Raw genomic sequence first — 16956 nt, forward strand, 5'->3', positions numbered from 1 at the left:
AGCTTGGCTTCAGGTTCATGAGATAGCTTAGAGGCTCGGCTTGGTGGCTGGGTTTGCTGCTTAGCTCAGCTGGAGCCAAAGGTAGGGACGCGGGTTGAAGGTGGGATGAGCGCTCGGGCCGGGTAGCCCAGCAATAAAATGCGCGAATCCTGGGCTGAATTAAAATGCCAAAACGACGTCGTTTTGGAGCTAGTATAAAAGGTAGACCCAACCTTTTTTCCTCGAATTTCACTTTCTCCTTCTCTCTCTTCCCTTTTCTTTTCTCTCCCCCTCTCCCTAACTCGGATGAACTCTGGTTGAATCCTTTACCGGATTTTGGAAATCTCTCTAGAATCTTGGTTGGTTCGTCAAAAGTTCATCGAAAAATTCAATCGATGTCAGAATCTTCAACTGAATTCTGGGAAACCTACCAAAAAATTCAACCGATGCAAGAAAAGTCACCAAAAAATTTGACAGGCGTCAAAAAATTTCATCGAAATCTGAAATTTTCCAAAAAATTCCTAGAAAATTTTTTTACCTAAAAAAAACTCTAAAATTTTTTTTTTGCTTTCTGCTTGCTGTGTTTTTGTGTCTACTCTATTATCGCGTGATTTGCCTCTCTATCTTTTGTGTTCTATGATTCGTTTTTGTGTGTTCATCCCTTAATCCATGGGCTCGTATTTATAGGGTTCTGAGCCTAAGAGCCCTAAACAAGAAAGGAATTCTACTTTCTTTTAAATCCAAACTTTAATCCCGAATTTATCCCAAATTCGATAAGCCAAAAAAGCAATCCTAAATGAATTCAACCTCCCTAAATTTTCCTAATTTTTTATTTTTTTTCATTATTATTTTTAAAAAATAAACACCATAGACAGATCAGGGTGTCTACATCTATAATTCAAAAATTTTCCTCTCATAACCTCCAATTTAAAATTGTAAGTACGGGAAATACTCGCTTCATTCCGACTCTTATGGTGGTGGTTCTCTTGTCTAGTTTTGAGGTTTCATTCTCTACAAAAACAACAACCAATATCAACACTGACCATTTGGCTCTTCTTGCACTAAGCCCATGTCATTAGTGATCCTCAAATCCTCCTGGCAACCAATTGGTCAACTGTTACTTCTGTTTGCAATTGGATTGGTGTCACTTGCGGTTCTCGGTACAAAAGAGTCACGGTTCTGAATCTTGTTGGTATGAATCTCTCCGGTACCATACCACCACACCTGGGAAATCTGCCGTTTCTTGCTACGCTCCGCATTGGAAACAATAGTTTTCATGGTTCATTGCCTATCGAAATGGCTAATTTGCGTCGGCTGAAATCTTTAAATTTGATTAACAACGATTTCAACGGGGAAATCCCTTCCTGGTTTGGTTCCTTTGCTAAACTTCGGAACTTGTCTTTGACTGGCAATAACTTCATGGGAGTTATCCCATCTTCTTTGTGTTCTTGTCAAAACTAGAGCTCTTGGGCTTGTCTCGTAACAATCTACAAGGACAGATTCCTAGCCTGAGATGGTTATATTTGAATTACAATCAGTTTTCAGGCTCCATACCTTCCTCGGTCTTCAACATATCTTCATTGGTACATATTGTTCTCAGTGACAATCAGCTAATTGGTTCAATAGCCTCCATCCTACTCAACATTTCATCTTTAGAAGCAATTGATTTAACATTTAACAATCTCACCGGTCATATCCCACCAAATATGTTTGATTATCTACCCAAACTAAAAGGGCTTTATTTGAGTGCAAACCAGCTTTCTGGCAGAATACCAATTGGTTTATTCAAGTGCCAAAAGTTAGAAGAATTGTCCTTATCTTATAACTATTTAGAGGGAATTGTACCTGGTGAAATCGGAAATTTGACTATGCTTAAGATGTTGTATCTTGGCAACAACAACTTCAAAGGCAAAAAGAAAATTATTGTTGAGTTTATTTCTTTTTGAACAATGACAATGTCACTTTTTGGCAAATCTCGAAAGTGTTTTTTATTTCATTTTACCTATCACTTTTTAATTAGGGTATTTTATCCTTAATTTAACTTTAATTTCTTTAACATCTTTTTATGTAAAGTATATGATTTTATGTTCGTCGAGACTGGTTTTTCACTACTAATTTTGCTAGAATATATATTAGGAAACCACTTAAGTTAACACCAAACCTTATTTAATTTAAGCTAAATAAAAACAATAAAAATTTTATTGAAAAATTCTAGTTGCTTTACTGTGTGCTTCACATCCTTTTTACTGCAGGCAAATAACGTTCGGGATTTTGAGATTCTTTCTTTTTTGTTGTTTTTTATTTTTATTTTTATTTTTTGTGATTAGTGTCACATTCTTTTTTTACTTTCCTTATTTCTTTTTATTTAAATTCTACTCACTTTTTTTTTTTTATTTCATCATTTGATCCCAAACTTTTACTTTAATAATCATGCATGTAATTTTCATTGACTAATCATTCAACAATTAATTATTACCACCTTGTATGAACTATTAATATATTTTTTTCATTTTTATATATTTTATTCATATTAAACACAAAAAATAAATTCTTTGTGCGGGCATTAATGCTTTGTATTACCTAGACATTGTTTGATTCTTTCGTGCTTAACAAAGAAATAAGTCGTATTCGTGTATAAGAAAACGAAATTTGCCAATAATTTTAACATGAAATAAAATTTCATTATAAATGCAGGTAAAATTCCACCACAGGTTGGTAACGTTCTGAATTTGGAGGAATTAAGCTTTCGATTATGTCACCTAATAAGGGCTATTCCTTCTGTCATTGGCAACCTAACATTTCTGAAAGTTCTCGATATTTCTCCAATAACTTGACCGGTAATATATTACATTATTTCCATTTGTGTTATAACTGCATCTTTTTAATATTTGAATGTTAATATTTTTATTATTAGTGAATATTAATATTATTATAAGTAGACTCTCTTATTGTAGTCATTGTTACATAACCTTCTTTATTTTTTATAGAATTGTAAGATTGATGAAATGAATGGGAAATAGGAATGGTTGAATGCAGAGAATAAGCAAGAAATAGATTTAAATGGTGCATAGAGATGTCCATGGCTTTTGAATTAGGCAAAACCTTTTTGTAAAGTCCAAACCCAGCTAATATAAAATCTTTAATTTAATTTAAAGTAGACAACTATTCCAAGCCATATCATTTTTTATTTTGTTTATTTTTCTAATTTAATAAAGTCTAACCCTTTTCATCGTCGAATAGTATATTAGATTTCAAAATCATTTTATTTTGTTGAAGTTAGTTATTTGACTGATTATGTTACCGACACTAATTATTAAGAATGATTTAAAATTAACAATACCAAGAGATACGTGCAAATAACATTTTCATTTGTTTTTGTCATTTATTGTGTGGATCAATATAGGACAATGGAATTCCCCTTTGATTTTTTTGGCAGGTAATATACCAGTTCAATTTGGCAACCTACCAAAATTGGAAGCATTGCTTTTGGGAATTAATAGTATCTCTGGAATCATGCCTCCTCCAGTCTTTAATAGCTCAACTGTGAGAGTCATTTTTCTAACACTAAACCGGCTTTCAGACTATCTTCCATCAACTGCGGGCCTTTGGCTTCCGAAGCTTGAAATCCTTGAACTTGGAGAAAATGAGTTAAGTGGATCGATACCTGCCTCCATTTCCAATACCTCTCGGCTTACTACTCTTAGCTTTGACGGCAACACATTTTCTGGATATATTCCTATTGACCTTGGCAATTTAAGAGATCTACAACATTTAGCCTAGGTCAGAATAATTTGGCTAGCACACCTTGGTCCTCGGGCTTGAGCTTTTTAACTTCATTGGCAAATTGCAAACACCTGAGAGTATTGTTCTTTGCTATAAATCCAATGATCAGTGGTAAACTTCCGGCTTCTATAGGAAATCTCTCTGTTGAACAATTTCTAGCTTATGGTTGCAACATTAAAGGCAGTATTCCAGGAGAAATTGGCAACATGCGCAACTTGATTGCGTTGAACCTAGATAACAATAAACTGACTGGATCTCGTCCCACCGCAATCGGAAGATTAAAAAATTTGCAAAGTCTATCTCTTCAAGGCAACAAGTTAGAAGGATTCTTCCTAACTGAGTTATGCAATTTAAAGAGTTTGAGTTACCTGTATTTTACCGGTAACAAATTGGTTGGACCAATACCGGCATGTTTAGGTGATCTTGTTTCTCTTAGATATCTATTTTTGGGCTCCAACAAGTTTGCCAACTCAATACCCTCAACCTTGACAAGGCTTACAGATATCTTACAGCTAAACTTGTCTTCCAATTGTTTAAGCAGGGCCCTCCCAGTTGACAATGGAAAGTGGAAAGTTATCGCTAGCATTGATTTTTCCAAATCCATCAGGTGAAATCTCGATAAGCATTGGTGATCCTAAGGACTTGACCTTTCTCTCATTATCTGGTAACAGATTGCAAGGACCTATACCAGAGTCATTTGGGGGTCTAATAAGTTTACAAGTCTTGGATTTGTCAAGGAACAATTTCTCAGGAATCATCCCCAAGTCTTTAGAGAAACTCTTGTATCTTGAACATTTTAATATCTCATTCAATAAACTTGAAGGAGAATTCCTAACAAAGGATCCTTTGGCAACTACACTATTCAATCCTTCATGGGAAATAAAGCACTGTGTGCTGCACTTCAACTGCGACTCCCACTCCCACCATGCGAAGCTAATTCTTTTGGAAAGCATTCAAGGAAAGCTATTCATCTTGTAAAATATATTTTATTGCCAATTGGTTCAACAATAATAATACTAGCTCTTATTCTAATTTTTTCACGAAGACGAAAAAGGAATGCAAATCTGCCAGCTGGTCAAGAAAATTTCCCAGCATTAGTAGAATGGAGAAGAGTTTCATACCAAGAGCTTCAACAAGCTACTTATGGATTTTCTGAAAGCAAATTACTTGGTGTGGGGAGTTTTGGATCTGTATACCAAGGAATTCTTTCAGATGGGTTGAGCGTTGCAGTAAAGGTTTTCAATTTGGAGTTAGAAGGAGCATTTAAGAGCTTTGACGTTGAGTGCGAGGTCTTACGTAACATTCGCCATCGAAATTTAGTCAAAATCATCAGTTACTTTTCTAACATTGATTTTAAAGCCTTGGTTCTTGAGTTCATGCCTAGTGGAAGTCTAGAGAAGTGGTTGTACTCTCGTAACCATTGTCATAACATATAAATCCATGAACCTACCGTTAGACATGGATAAGAGGAGTCATCATCAATTTTTTTTGTTTAGATGTAATTAACTACCTGATTAAGATTCTGATCTACAAAATCAGATTTTAAGTTTGAGAATACGAGTACGCATGAGAAAAGTTATAGCACCTTCACAGCGCCCATTCAAAAGATGGTACCAATTTGATTTCAAATTATACAAACCTTGATTATATTTGTGATTTACCAAATAACTTAAAATTGAAAATATTTTTTAAAATTATACCAATAGTTTGGTAGCAATTTAAGCTAATTCTCTCACCTCATGAGTATTCATGGAGACTAGTGTCTCACTATGAAGAAATTCCGTCGTTGGATTCATTAATTTATTTTGTTTAAAAAAAAAAGTAAGGTCTTCCAATAGTTTGGTAAGACTTACTTTGAAGTAGATCTCTTAATAGTTTGATGAGATTTTATTTCAAAAATATTTGTAAAAATTTTAAAAATCTCATTAAGTCTCCCAATTGTTTAATAAGACTTAATTTAGAGGGCAATCCTCCAATCCTTTGGAAGATGAAAACAATTTTTTTTTTTTGAAAACTGATTTTATAAAATTTTTTAATAGTTTAGTGGATTCCATAAAATTTAAATCCATGAAAATTCTCCAATAAATTTATAGGATTCATGAATTTATTTAAAAAGATTTTTTTTATTTTTTATTTTTTAGAAATAAAAAAGAATTTTTACAAAATATTTAATAAATAATAAGTTACTCAATAAAAATCAGTAAAATAATAAAAGTAAATAAAAACAAACAAAATATCATAAATAAAATAAGAAAAATTAAATCAAAACAGAAAATGGAGTGGAAAATGAAAAAAAAAAAAAAATACCTCGATTGGGTCGGATTGTGCATGATAAAACATGCAAATTTAGATGCCTCAAATTTCAAGCTTTTCTTCAGAAGTATTTGAGTTTGTCTCTCTTTCAAAAATGATTATTCTTCTGTCTTCTCTCTAACTTGTTGATAATAAGCTCTGCATGCTTAACCAGCAACAACAAGGTCTCTCCTGCAGCAGCGCTAAGGACAGGCGTAAGAGCTAGCTACGTAACTAACCCGAAATCATTTTTATCCTGTGACTCTTATATCGCAACACACGGGAGTCAAAATCTTTCCACATATCAGATAAAGCTTTTAAAAACTCAGACTTCTGCGTGTTATCTCTTTCAAGCATGTGGTCGAGGAAGCGAAGAGCACGCAACCTAATATCATCCCGAAAAAATGGAGACCCAGTAAAATTCAGTGCTGATGGCCAGATAGATTCATTTGCTGAGAGCATCTTCTGTAAGTCATGGATTAATTCTGGTGGGATAGAGGAGAAGGCTTCATTGGATAAGTATGTCAATGTATTCATATACATCTTGACATTGTTGTGCCAGTTGAACAAAGGCTTCCGAGCAATTAAATGGTAGGCAAGACATCCAAAACTGAAAATGTCAGAAGAACATCCCGCTGAAGACGCGTTACTATGAATCAATTCAGGTGCAGTTTAATTCAATGATGGCTGAAGAGGTATGACAGAATCTTCAATATCATATTCAGAATAATGGAAGGCCTGCACATTAGCCAAACCACTAGAGACCTGATCAGTCGAGACAGCAAAACCAAACCCACAAAGCTTCCAAGCTCCACTTGATGTAATCAGGACATTCTCAGGTGATATAGCCAGATGAATAAGACGTGCATAGCTATGAAGAAAATCCAAGTATTCTGCAGTCTGAAGCAAACCATGCTTCACCTCCAACAAACTCATTTCCATCCCTACGAGGTCCTTAGGAACCTTGGCAACATTCTCAACATTCCTAAGCGCATTAGCCACCGACGCAAACAATGGCTCGGTAACCATCGCCCACAATGGCTCGGTAACCATCGCCATCGTGTTCTTATTTTCATCCAAAGCCTGGACCACGTGGACCACTCCAGGATGCCTCAGCCTCGCTGCATCCAATCGTATCAAATTGAAGAAAGAATCCTCCGCCACCTTGGAAAGGCCAGCACCTTCTTGTCCAGAACCCAATCACAAACCGTGGGATACTGGTGGGGAGGCGTTCCGTCACGCGCCTTGGCCAAGTACAACTTCCAGGCAAGCCCTGGTCCTGCGGAGCCGATCTGGTCAAGGAGCTCATAGTCCTGAAGAGCTTTGGGTCCAGTAACCTCTTGAACGGTAGTTTGGACAATTTTCTCGATGACCGCAGCAGTTTTTGCGAGGGCTTGAGTTAGGGTTTTCATGTTGATTGACACATTTTTTTTTTTTAGAGGAAGAAACAAAAATAAATGAAAATATTAATATATGTATTGAAAAATGAATTGAATCACGGAAGACGACGGAAGAAGGAGGGAGGTGAAAGAAAGAAAGAAAGAAAGATCTCTTTGGATCAGAAACTATGTTTCTTGCTTTCCTGTTTCCACCTCTCTCTCTCTCTCAAGAGTTTCTGCATAATCCTCTTTTCTCCATCCCCATTTGCTTTGATCACAGATTTATATAGGAAGAATTGATTTTAAAATCAAATCCCAAAATCTCTCCCTATTAATTTAATGTGAATTGATTATAGAATTAAATCTCGATAATCTTTCCACATCATTTTTAATGCCAATTGATTCTGAAATTAAATCCCAAAGATCTCTCAATTACGGTTGACGCCTAATTTCCAAAAAATATTTTCGGACAAAATGGGGTGTGTATAACCATTTTTTGGATATCTAGGTTGAACATAATGATAGATGTGGCATCTGCATTAGAATACCTTCATCATGGTTATACAACACCTGTGATCTGTTGTGATTTAAAACCCAACAACATTCTCCTTGATGAAGATATGGTTGCACATTTGAGTGATTTTGGCATTGCAAAGCTATTAGCTGAACACGATTCAACAATACACACCATGACACTAGCAACGATTGGGTATATGGCACCAGCTAAGACAAAATTTCAAACTCTTTTATCCTATTATGACGACTAATGTAACATCATTGTATGCTTTGATGATGATTTTGACAATTTATATGTATAATACGGATCAGAAGGAATTGTTTCAACAAAAGGTGATCTGTACAACTTTGGTATTCTTTTAATGGAGACCTTCACAAGAAAGAAACCCACAGATGAAATTTTTGCTGGAGAAATGAGCATAAAATATTGGGTGAAAACGTCATTACCATCGACTTTGATAGGGGTTGTAGATACCAATTTGTTAAATAATGAAGGAAGACAATACTCTGCGACAAGAGATTGTACTTTATCTATTTTGCAATTAGCACTGGAATGTTCAGAAGAGGTTCCAGAGGAGAGGATTGATATGAAAGAAGTTGTTGCTAAGCTGACGAAGATCAAAATCAAGTTTTTACATGAGTCGAATAGGCGGGCCTAATGAGGAGAACGTTCATGTAGCTTGGCATTTCCATTTGACTCCTTTGTGCTCATGGTTTATCTTTCTTGATTTCCTTTGAGCACTGAATAACCATAATTTGAGCTCAATTCTTTCATACATGAGTGCTTTCCTTAATAAGTTATCTGCATTTGTGGGCTTTTGTTCTAATGTGTGTTCATGAACATTAAATGAATCGCTCAATTCCTATAAAGTTCTATGTTGTATTTGGTCTTTCTTTGTTTTGGTTGATTTAAAGTTTGTGCCAATTATTTAAAGCAAAAAAGTTTTTTTCCTTGTCGAAATTGGTTATTGTTGGAAATCGTCGTTGTAAACTTAAAGATTTAATTTCCTTTGGAAAGGAGTTTGCCATTCTCATGTCTGCAAGAAAGCAAAAACAGAGTTCCTCATAATAGTGAGGAACCATTATCAATTTTTTGAATTCTCTATCTATAAAGTATTCTTTAGCTTCGGGGTCTGTCAAAAAATTGTCTTAAAAAATTTTCTCTATCATCAAAGTATTTTTTTTTCCTTTTTTTTAACTTTTAATTGGAAAAAATTGAACAGTACAATATGAAAATTTTAAGTTTCTATTACCTAAGTAATTAGGATGTCAGAAACGGAATTCATTGTCTAACAACAATTTAACTCATTTACCTCTGTCTTAGTTAAAATAAGGTGAAATTAAATGCTCAATCTTTTGGAGGCAAAGCTTTAAATCTGTGATCCAAAATGAAGCATTTATTTTGATTTTATTGAGATGTTATAACGTGAAAAAGATTAAAATATGGTTGGAGCCTTAGAGTTGCAAGGTCTTCAATTTTGGCCATGTCAAGTGACAAATTGGAATGCCAATTTTCTAGGGTCTTTTCCCATTTAATGGATAATTCCATATCTTGGGTCATTGAACACTATCATGATCACTTGTCAAACTGATATGGAAAAGCAATTAAAAAGTGATGATATTTTTGCTACATGTTCCAATTGGGAAGTGGGGAATCCCATATTAAAGAAAGAAAGATAATGGAAAGCTAATAATGGAGTAATAATGACTAGATAAGAATTGGAAAGCACGTTTCGAGAAATGCTAGCAGTAACTTAAAAAGTATATATTAACCTTAATGACAATCAATTGGAAGGGTCACAAAGCCCATTTTCGTGTATTACTCGTTAAAAGTATTCTTTTATCAATGCATGAGAGTAAAGAAGAGTGAGGACTAGGTTGTCTGAAATTTCTTTTTTTTTTTTTTCTCTCTCTCAAATATGCTAAAGTTTCATTGATCTAACAAAGAAGGTAAACCCATCACAAGGCAAAGAACTAAAGTGGTAAATTACCAATAATCTTGTAGTTTATTGATAAAATATTGAATTTATAAATTTTGTTCCCACGATTAAATTTCTAATAATTTAAATATAAAAAGTGTAGAATCTGAAATGAGAAGTAAGCGACAAAGAAAAAGAGAATGCAAATAAATTAGTTAAAAATTCCTTAGCTAGATCGTTGATTTTGAAGTACGAACCATAGAACTCTGATCAATTAAGCCTTACAATTAAGTTTCTCTTAATTCCTCAAGGGAAACTCTCAATTCATTCTGGCCCTTATGATGGTAATGCTGTTTCCTAATTTTGTGCTTTCCTTGTCTATGAAATCAACCACCACTAATATCATCAACACACACCAACTGGATCTTCTTGTTCTAAAAGCTTATCTCAACAACGATCTCCTAATATTTTTTAGTTTTTTCTCATATTTCATTAATAAAATTTTGGCTTAGCCAAAAAAAAAAAAAAAGAAAAAGAAAAAGAAAATGGCCAATTGAAAACAATAGAATTGAGAAGAGTGAAACTCAAACTTGCTTTTTGGGGTTGAAGCTAAGAATTTGATCATATATATCAAAGTCAATCCCAACCTTTTTAAGCAACAAGTTGTCAATAAGTCATATGTGGTCACAATTATAGCATATTATTAGGGTTATAAAACTTAATGTATTTGGCCATATCCAGTGACAAATTGAAATGCCCCTTATCTTGGGTCTTTAACCATTTTATGGTTAATTCCATAGCGTGAGTCATTGGACCGTATTTTGATCATTTATGAAATTGATATGAAAAAGCAATCGAAAATCGTTATATTTTCCCTACATTTTCAATTTGGAAAGTGGGAATCCCAACCACATGTTAGAAAAGAAAATTTCATATTTCACATTGAAAAGGATTCTTATGCAAAGATGGACCTTGTTTGAATGCATGGTGAGGACTGAGGTATCTACAATTGCACACATTTTTTCGTTCAAATATGTTAAAATTTTATTTATTTAAAGAAAGCAGTAAAAACAAAGAATTAAAAGTGTAAAATTATCAATAATTTTGTGACTTATGAGAACAAATAAGAAATTAAGTAAAGAAAGTTAAAAAGCCATTTAGTTTTTCTATAATTTCTTTTGAATCCTCATTTCCGTGTTAAAGTTGCAGACTTCTATTCATCTTCAAGGTCACATAATCATCCAATTTTGCAAAGTGGTTAATCAGCTCCAAAATACAATTGACATTCAGCACCCTCTCTTTAACTCACCCATGTCCTTTTCCTTCTTTTTAGTTGACCATAAACCCAACCTGTCTGTCATTCACCAAACACACCACACTAGGTTACATCTATCAGCCTTTTTCCTTTGAATAAACTCTTATAGTTTAGTAATATAAATATAAATTAATTGACCTCTCCTACTACGTTATAAGCGCTATTAATTAAGCACCATTATCCTTGTTTGATTCATGGCCTTCAAAAATATCTTTAAATCAAATATCTCAATGTAATCACTATTTTATATAGAATCAAGGAAAAAAATTAAATAGAGCTGCAAATGGCCTTAGAGCATTGCCACGTTGGGTGGGACAAAGAGAGGGGCCATCGAGTATTTTTTTCATTTAAATTTAGTTGTACAAAAAATTTCCAGTTTTTATTCTATTAAATTACAAAAGAGTTTAAATAATTATGAACTTACATAATCGATAATTTAATTGGACTGGTTAGGATGAGCCGTTCTTGAGTCAAGGCTTGACTTTTAAAACTAGCAATCAAATTTGGCTGATTCCATTTCACCTCATGAATGTCTCTAATATTTTCATGTTAATTGTCAAAATTTACATTAATCAAAATTGGTTGATCTCTATAACCACGAAATGCCCTAATAGAAACAACTGAATTGACAAGAGTGCAATGCAAGTAATTAAACTTTCAAAGCTACAAGTTGTGAATAATATAGGTAAGTTTTGTCTTTAAGTCATGCTCATATCAATGCGGCTACAATTATAGAATATTGTTGGGGTAAGAAGATTGGTTTTCCTTTTGGCTTAAAAATTACAATTGACAACCAAACCAGAAGATTTTTTTTTCTAACTTTTCATTGGAAAGTGAGTAAAGTATTTCTACTGTGCTAATGCTGTCTCTTTACTCCGGTTTTTCTGATTGGAAAATATCTCTACACTTAACTCACGTACCTAAATGCTTAATCTTTGGAGGCAATGATCAAAGCTTTTGATCCCAAATGAAGCATTTTTCCGGATTTTGTTGACACAAGGAAGCTCACCTAAAAGAATTGCTTGCAAAAATACTCTATATCTTGAAGTGATAAATCATCTACAGAGTCTTCAATTTTGGCCAATTTATGGTTAAATCCATATCTTGAGTCATTGTACCATATTATCATATGTCGATTGTTACGGAAAAGCAATTGAAAGTTGTGATTTTTCCTACATTTTGATCAAATTGGAAGTGGCCCATATTCAAAAGAAAGATAGAGTTGTTCAAACAAAAAAACAATGTGCCCAAATATTGGTTCAATGACCAATATATATTTTTTATTGTGTTACAAATAAATCTGAGTCTCCAAATAAACTAAAAAAATAAAAGAAAGGGGATGGAGAGTTGTTAATCGAGTAATAATTAATAAAGGAGAAAGTGATTTGTCTAGAATTCATATTTACATGAGCTATTACATGGAAATTGTCTTAATTGTCCTATACTCGATCTGGAGGTTGTTTCTGTGCTCATGAATCAAATTTTTAAAAATCATTAATGATAAATGTAAAGTTAGTTTTTTGTATCATTGATAACATGTGATACAATTAATTATACAAATAAATTTTATTAACTTTATCATAAAATTACTTTATATATATATACTATAAAGTTACATTTTGTTTGGCCTTAAATGACAATAAAAATAAATAAGAAATGATAAAGTTACAATTTTTTCCCTTTAAAATTCTTTTTGCAATGCCAACTACCAAGTTATAAATTTTCTGAGTGGAAGGATAGGGAAGCACGTAGTCCATCACAATTTTCATCGCTTGGAATATTGAAGAAGAAAAATAAAAAATTTTCCTTTCATAAGTTCCAATTCTACATAACTTCATGGGAAATACTTGGTACATTCTTGCTTTTATGGCGATGGTGCTATTGCTGTCATGCGCCAAGACTAAAATGTAATATGATTATATTATTTTGAAATAAAATTCTAAAGTAATACAAAAGTTTCTTTTTTAATTATTCTAAAATTTTTTAATAAAATAATCTGCTAAATAAAATCCATAACTTTAGTCTAACTAATGATACATTTCTATATATCCAAATATAAATTAATAAAAGTACAAAATCATATCGTAAGATCTCACTGGCCAACATTATTTCTGACGACCAAGTAATCATTCTCATTTAGATCTTCTAGCTTCTTACAAGACTAAGAAAACTTATCATTTACTTATCTGTAAAGAAAAAAAAAAAGAGAATGAACAAACCACAGTTTAGTAAGTATAAGCACACACACCTTATTAGATCAAGCACTATTTTCATACATATCATATAGATCATTCAAAACATTCATCAAATCATAATGTCAAAACATTTCAAAAATCATCATTTTGTCAAACATTTTATAAATTCATAAATGAATTTCAAACATATCAATTCATAAATCATTTCAAAATATGCTATCATTCAAATATCATAATCAAGCCAAATCATACATATATACATAAGTTTGAAAACAAACAAAGTGTGTGAGATTCTATTTATCTCCTTTCAATTCCACCACTTAATTTTTCCCCCAAAATAATTAATAGCCTATTCAAGATCATTTCAATATATCAAGAATTACTCAACCCTTTTTGAGATTATGTATACTAAAAATAACTAAATTACACAAGGGTTAACTCAACTAATCAATATTGACAGTTTAAGCTCCTTTAACTAAAACAGTTATATCTTAAGATATCCAACTCAAAATTAAGATCTTTTTAATGAGTTAGAAACTAGACTCGATAAACTTTCTAACCATATATGGCTCACCTCTTAATTCTTTGTAAATTTTTTGTAATAATTTTTACAATCCACATCATACATTGCTACTAGATAACATATATATCTTCTAATAAAAAATTACATATTTATTCATAGGAGACTTTAAATTCAATTCCTCTTATTTTGTTGGAAAGTAGACTCAATAAGCTTGTCAAACATATATTGCTCAATTCGTAATTCATTGTATAAAAATTAAAAGAAATTTCATAATTCCTTTCTACTGCTATTACTAGGTAGCTTGTATATTCTTAAGTAAAAATTAGACAACTCTTCATAGAAAACTCAAATTCGACTTCTGTTTATTTTGTTGGACAGTAGATTCAAAAAGCTTTCCAAGAATATATAATACTTATAGTAATAATTTATCCATTAATATAGAATTTCATTTTAATCCACTGTTGTAGATAATAACATTTCATCTAAAACATAATTTCTCTTTCAATCTTTAAAACCTCAATTCCCTACTTTCAACCTTTAAAATCCACTCAATAATCATCATTAAATCTTAATAACATGAAAAAAATAAAGCACAATAATTTACCCAAATTGATCATGAAGATTAATGAGAGATTTTATAAATTTTTCTTAATTTTTCTCTCATAGCTTAAACTCAAAATAATAGCAACCAACATAGTATTTTTCTTAAATAAAAATAGGAGATTAACCTAATTGTAGCCTGATTTTGGATCCTCAACTTGATTTTTCATGCTCTCTAACCTTAAAAAAGATAAGGAGAAGGACTCTTATTTTCTTTTTTGTTTCATGATAGCTAGATTTTCTTTGGTAAAACACTTCAGCCACTTTTTCTTTAATAATTAACCTCATAATTAAACTAATGGATTTTAGTAATAGTTTAGCCCAATTATCATTTAGGCTAGGGCATTACAATTGTGTACTTTTATAGTTTCATTTTCTACAAAAAGAACAACCAATATTAGCATAGACTAATTGGCATTTCTTACACTAAAAGCCAATCATTACTAATTTTGATAACCTTTTCACAATCAACTGGTCAATGGCTACCTTAATTTGAAATTGGATTAATGTCTTTTGTGGCTCTCATTGTCATAATAGTTTTGGAGACCGTTAAATAAAACTTTTAAAAATTTTAAAATAGGGGGAGCCACTACTAATCTTTTTCATTATATGCAATAAGTCACTTAAAAAAAACTTATCATTTTAATAAAATTTTAAAGTTAATTAAAACTTATTAAAAATATAACTTTTAGGTCTACAAAAATAAAGCTAGTTTAGGAGTATGGTCACGCATGGGGAAAAATTAGCACCCCCTTAATACTTGTTTTAAAAATAGCAACAATTAACCATGTGTTATCCCTTAACATTAATAAAAGTAGTCTTACTTTTGATATAAGAAAAAATAATTCCCTTAATTTTTGTTATTGCAAAAAAAAAAATTTTTTTTCTTATTTTTAAATATTTTGCTTTAAAAATAAATAAGAACCTTATACATTGAAAGAATCCCTAAAATATTCTAATTCTTTGACAATAATTAGAAGACCTTTTTCACCTAAGGATCTCTTAAGAATTACTATTTTGATTTTTCAAGAATCCTATTCTCTGTGGTTCTTATTTATTCTCAAAATCAATATTTAAAATGCATATAATAAAATAATAATTGTAATTTAACCCAAGTAATATTTTCCTTTTCTAAAATTCCATTTCTTTTTTTAATAAATAAAAGGTAAACAAAAATTATTTATTAAAAATTATTTTAATGCCTCAATACTTTAGCAGTGTTTTAGATCAATTCTTTTATCTATAGATTTTTAAAAAATCGTTGCTCGGATTTATTAAAATCTTATCCTCAAAGATTTTTATTTTCATTTCTCTCCTCTTTTTTTTTTTTAAAAAATTAATTACTACCAATAATATTTATCCAATTTATATATAATTTTATTATTAAAAAGGATTATTTTTTCATTTCATCATTTGTATTATTATTATTATTATTATTATTATTATTATTATTATTATTATTATTATATTTTTGGGAAATAAGCAAATGAAAATCCTTTGTATTTAATATTATTCTAAATGTTCCATTTGGTAATGTTTTAAAAAAATATCCTCACCTAAAAATTTTAAAGAATCACTATTTGGATTTCCTTAATATCTTATCCTTGCAGATTTTCATCTTTATTATTATTATTATTATTATTATTATTTCTACATATATTTTTTAATTTACTATTTTTTTAAATACCAAATTTTCTATTTCTAAAAATCTATTTATTCTTGAGATTTAAAATATAAAATATGCATAAATAAATAAGTAAATACTTTAAAAAATTAAAAGAACCCAAAATGGCCCAGTCAATGGTTTAAAAGGAGGTTCAACCTGTTCAACGTGATCTAAAGCGATTTTTCACTACCAAGGGTGGTTTACTGAGAGTTCAGGTGATTTAATAGTGATTTGGTGATTCAAACCGGGTTGGACTGACCTAAAATGGTTGTTCAGAGCCTGACTAATGCCAATCAGGTTTGTTGTGCATGTTTCATATCCAAGTCTACATTGTCTTGCCTCTAAAACACATTATTTTAACCATTGTTTTTTGTTTTTTAACTATAAAAGGTCCTTTTTTTTAAATCATTTTGACTCTCTCTCATAGAAGAACAAAATTTTCCTAGCTTTCAATTTTTCCAAAATAGCCCCTTTATTTTTCTAGAATCTGATGAGTTGCAATCTCTGATCGCCACTGATTGGTATCCTCTCTTCCCTAAAATTTCACACAAGCTCTATTTGACCTCTTAAACTCTCTTCCAAGCTTAGTTTTACCTAAAAATGCCATAAAAACCTAGATTTACCCTTAAAATTTCAACTAAAACACCTCAAAATCTTTAGCTCCACCACTCCAAACACTGCCCCTTCACAATATGCTCTCCTCATTGTCTAGATCTCATTTCTTCCTAAGTTTGAGGTGTTAAATCCACCAAAAACACCCTAAACGAAAATCTCAATTCCTTTTTTTTT

General features: G+C 31.5%; 2 pseudogenes; one reads left to right on the top strand and one right to left on the bottom strand.

The window, feature by feature from the left end:
- Positions 1 to 950: 950 nt before the first annotated feature.
- Positions 951 to 8608, top strand: LOC149517322 (uncharacterized; annotated as a pseudogene).
- Positions 6256 to 7472, bottom strand: LOC149517323 (SCY1-like protein 2 A pseudogene; annotated as a pseudogene).
- Positions 8609 to 16956: the final 8348 nt, after the last annotated feature.

The sequence above is a fragment of the Durio zibethinus genome, chromosome 8 (genome assembly GCF_047325235.1).
Source record: "Durio zibethinus cultivar Kanyao isolate XHJ-2024 chromosome 8, ASM4732523v1, whole genome shotgun sequence".
In the NCBI taxonomy this organism is placed as follows: domain Eukaryota; kingdom Viridiplantae; phylum Streptophyta; class Magnoliopsida; order Malvales; family Malvaceae; genus Durio; species Durio zibethinus.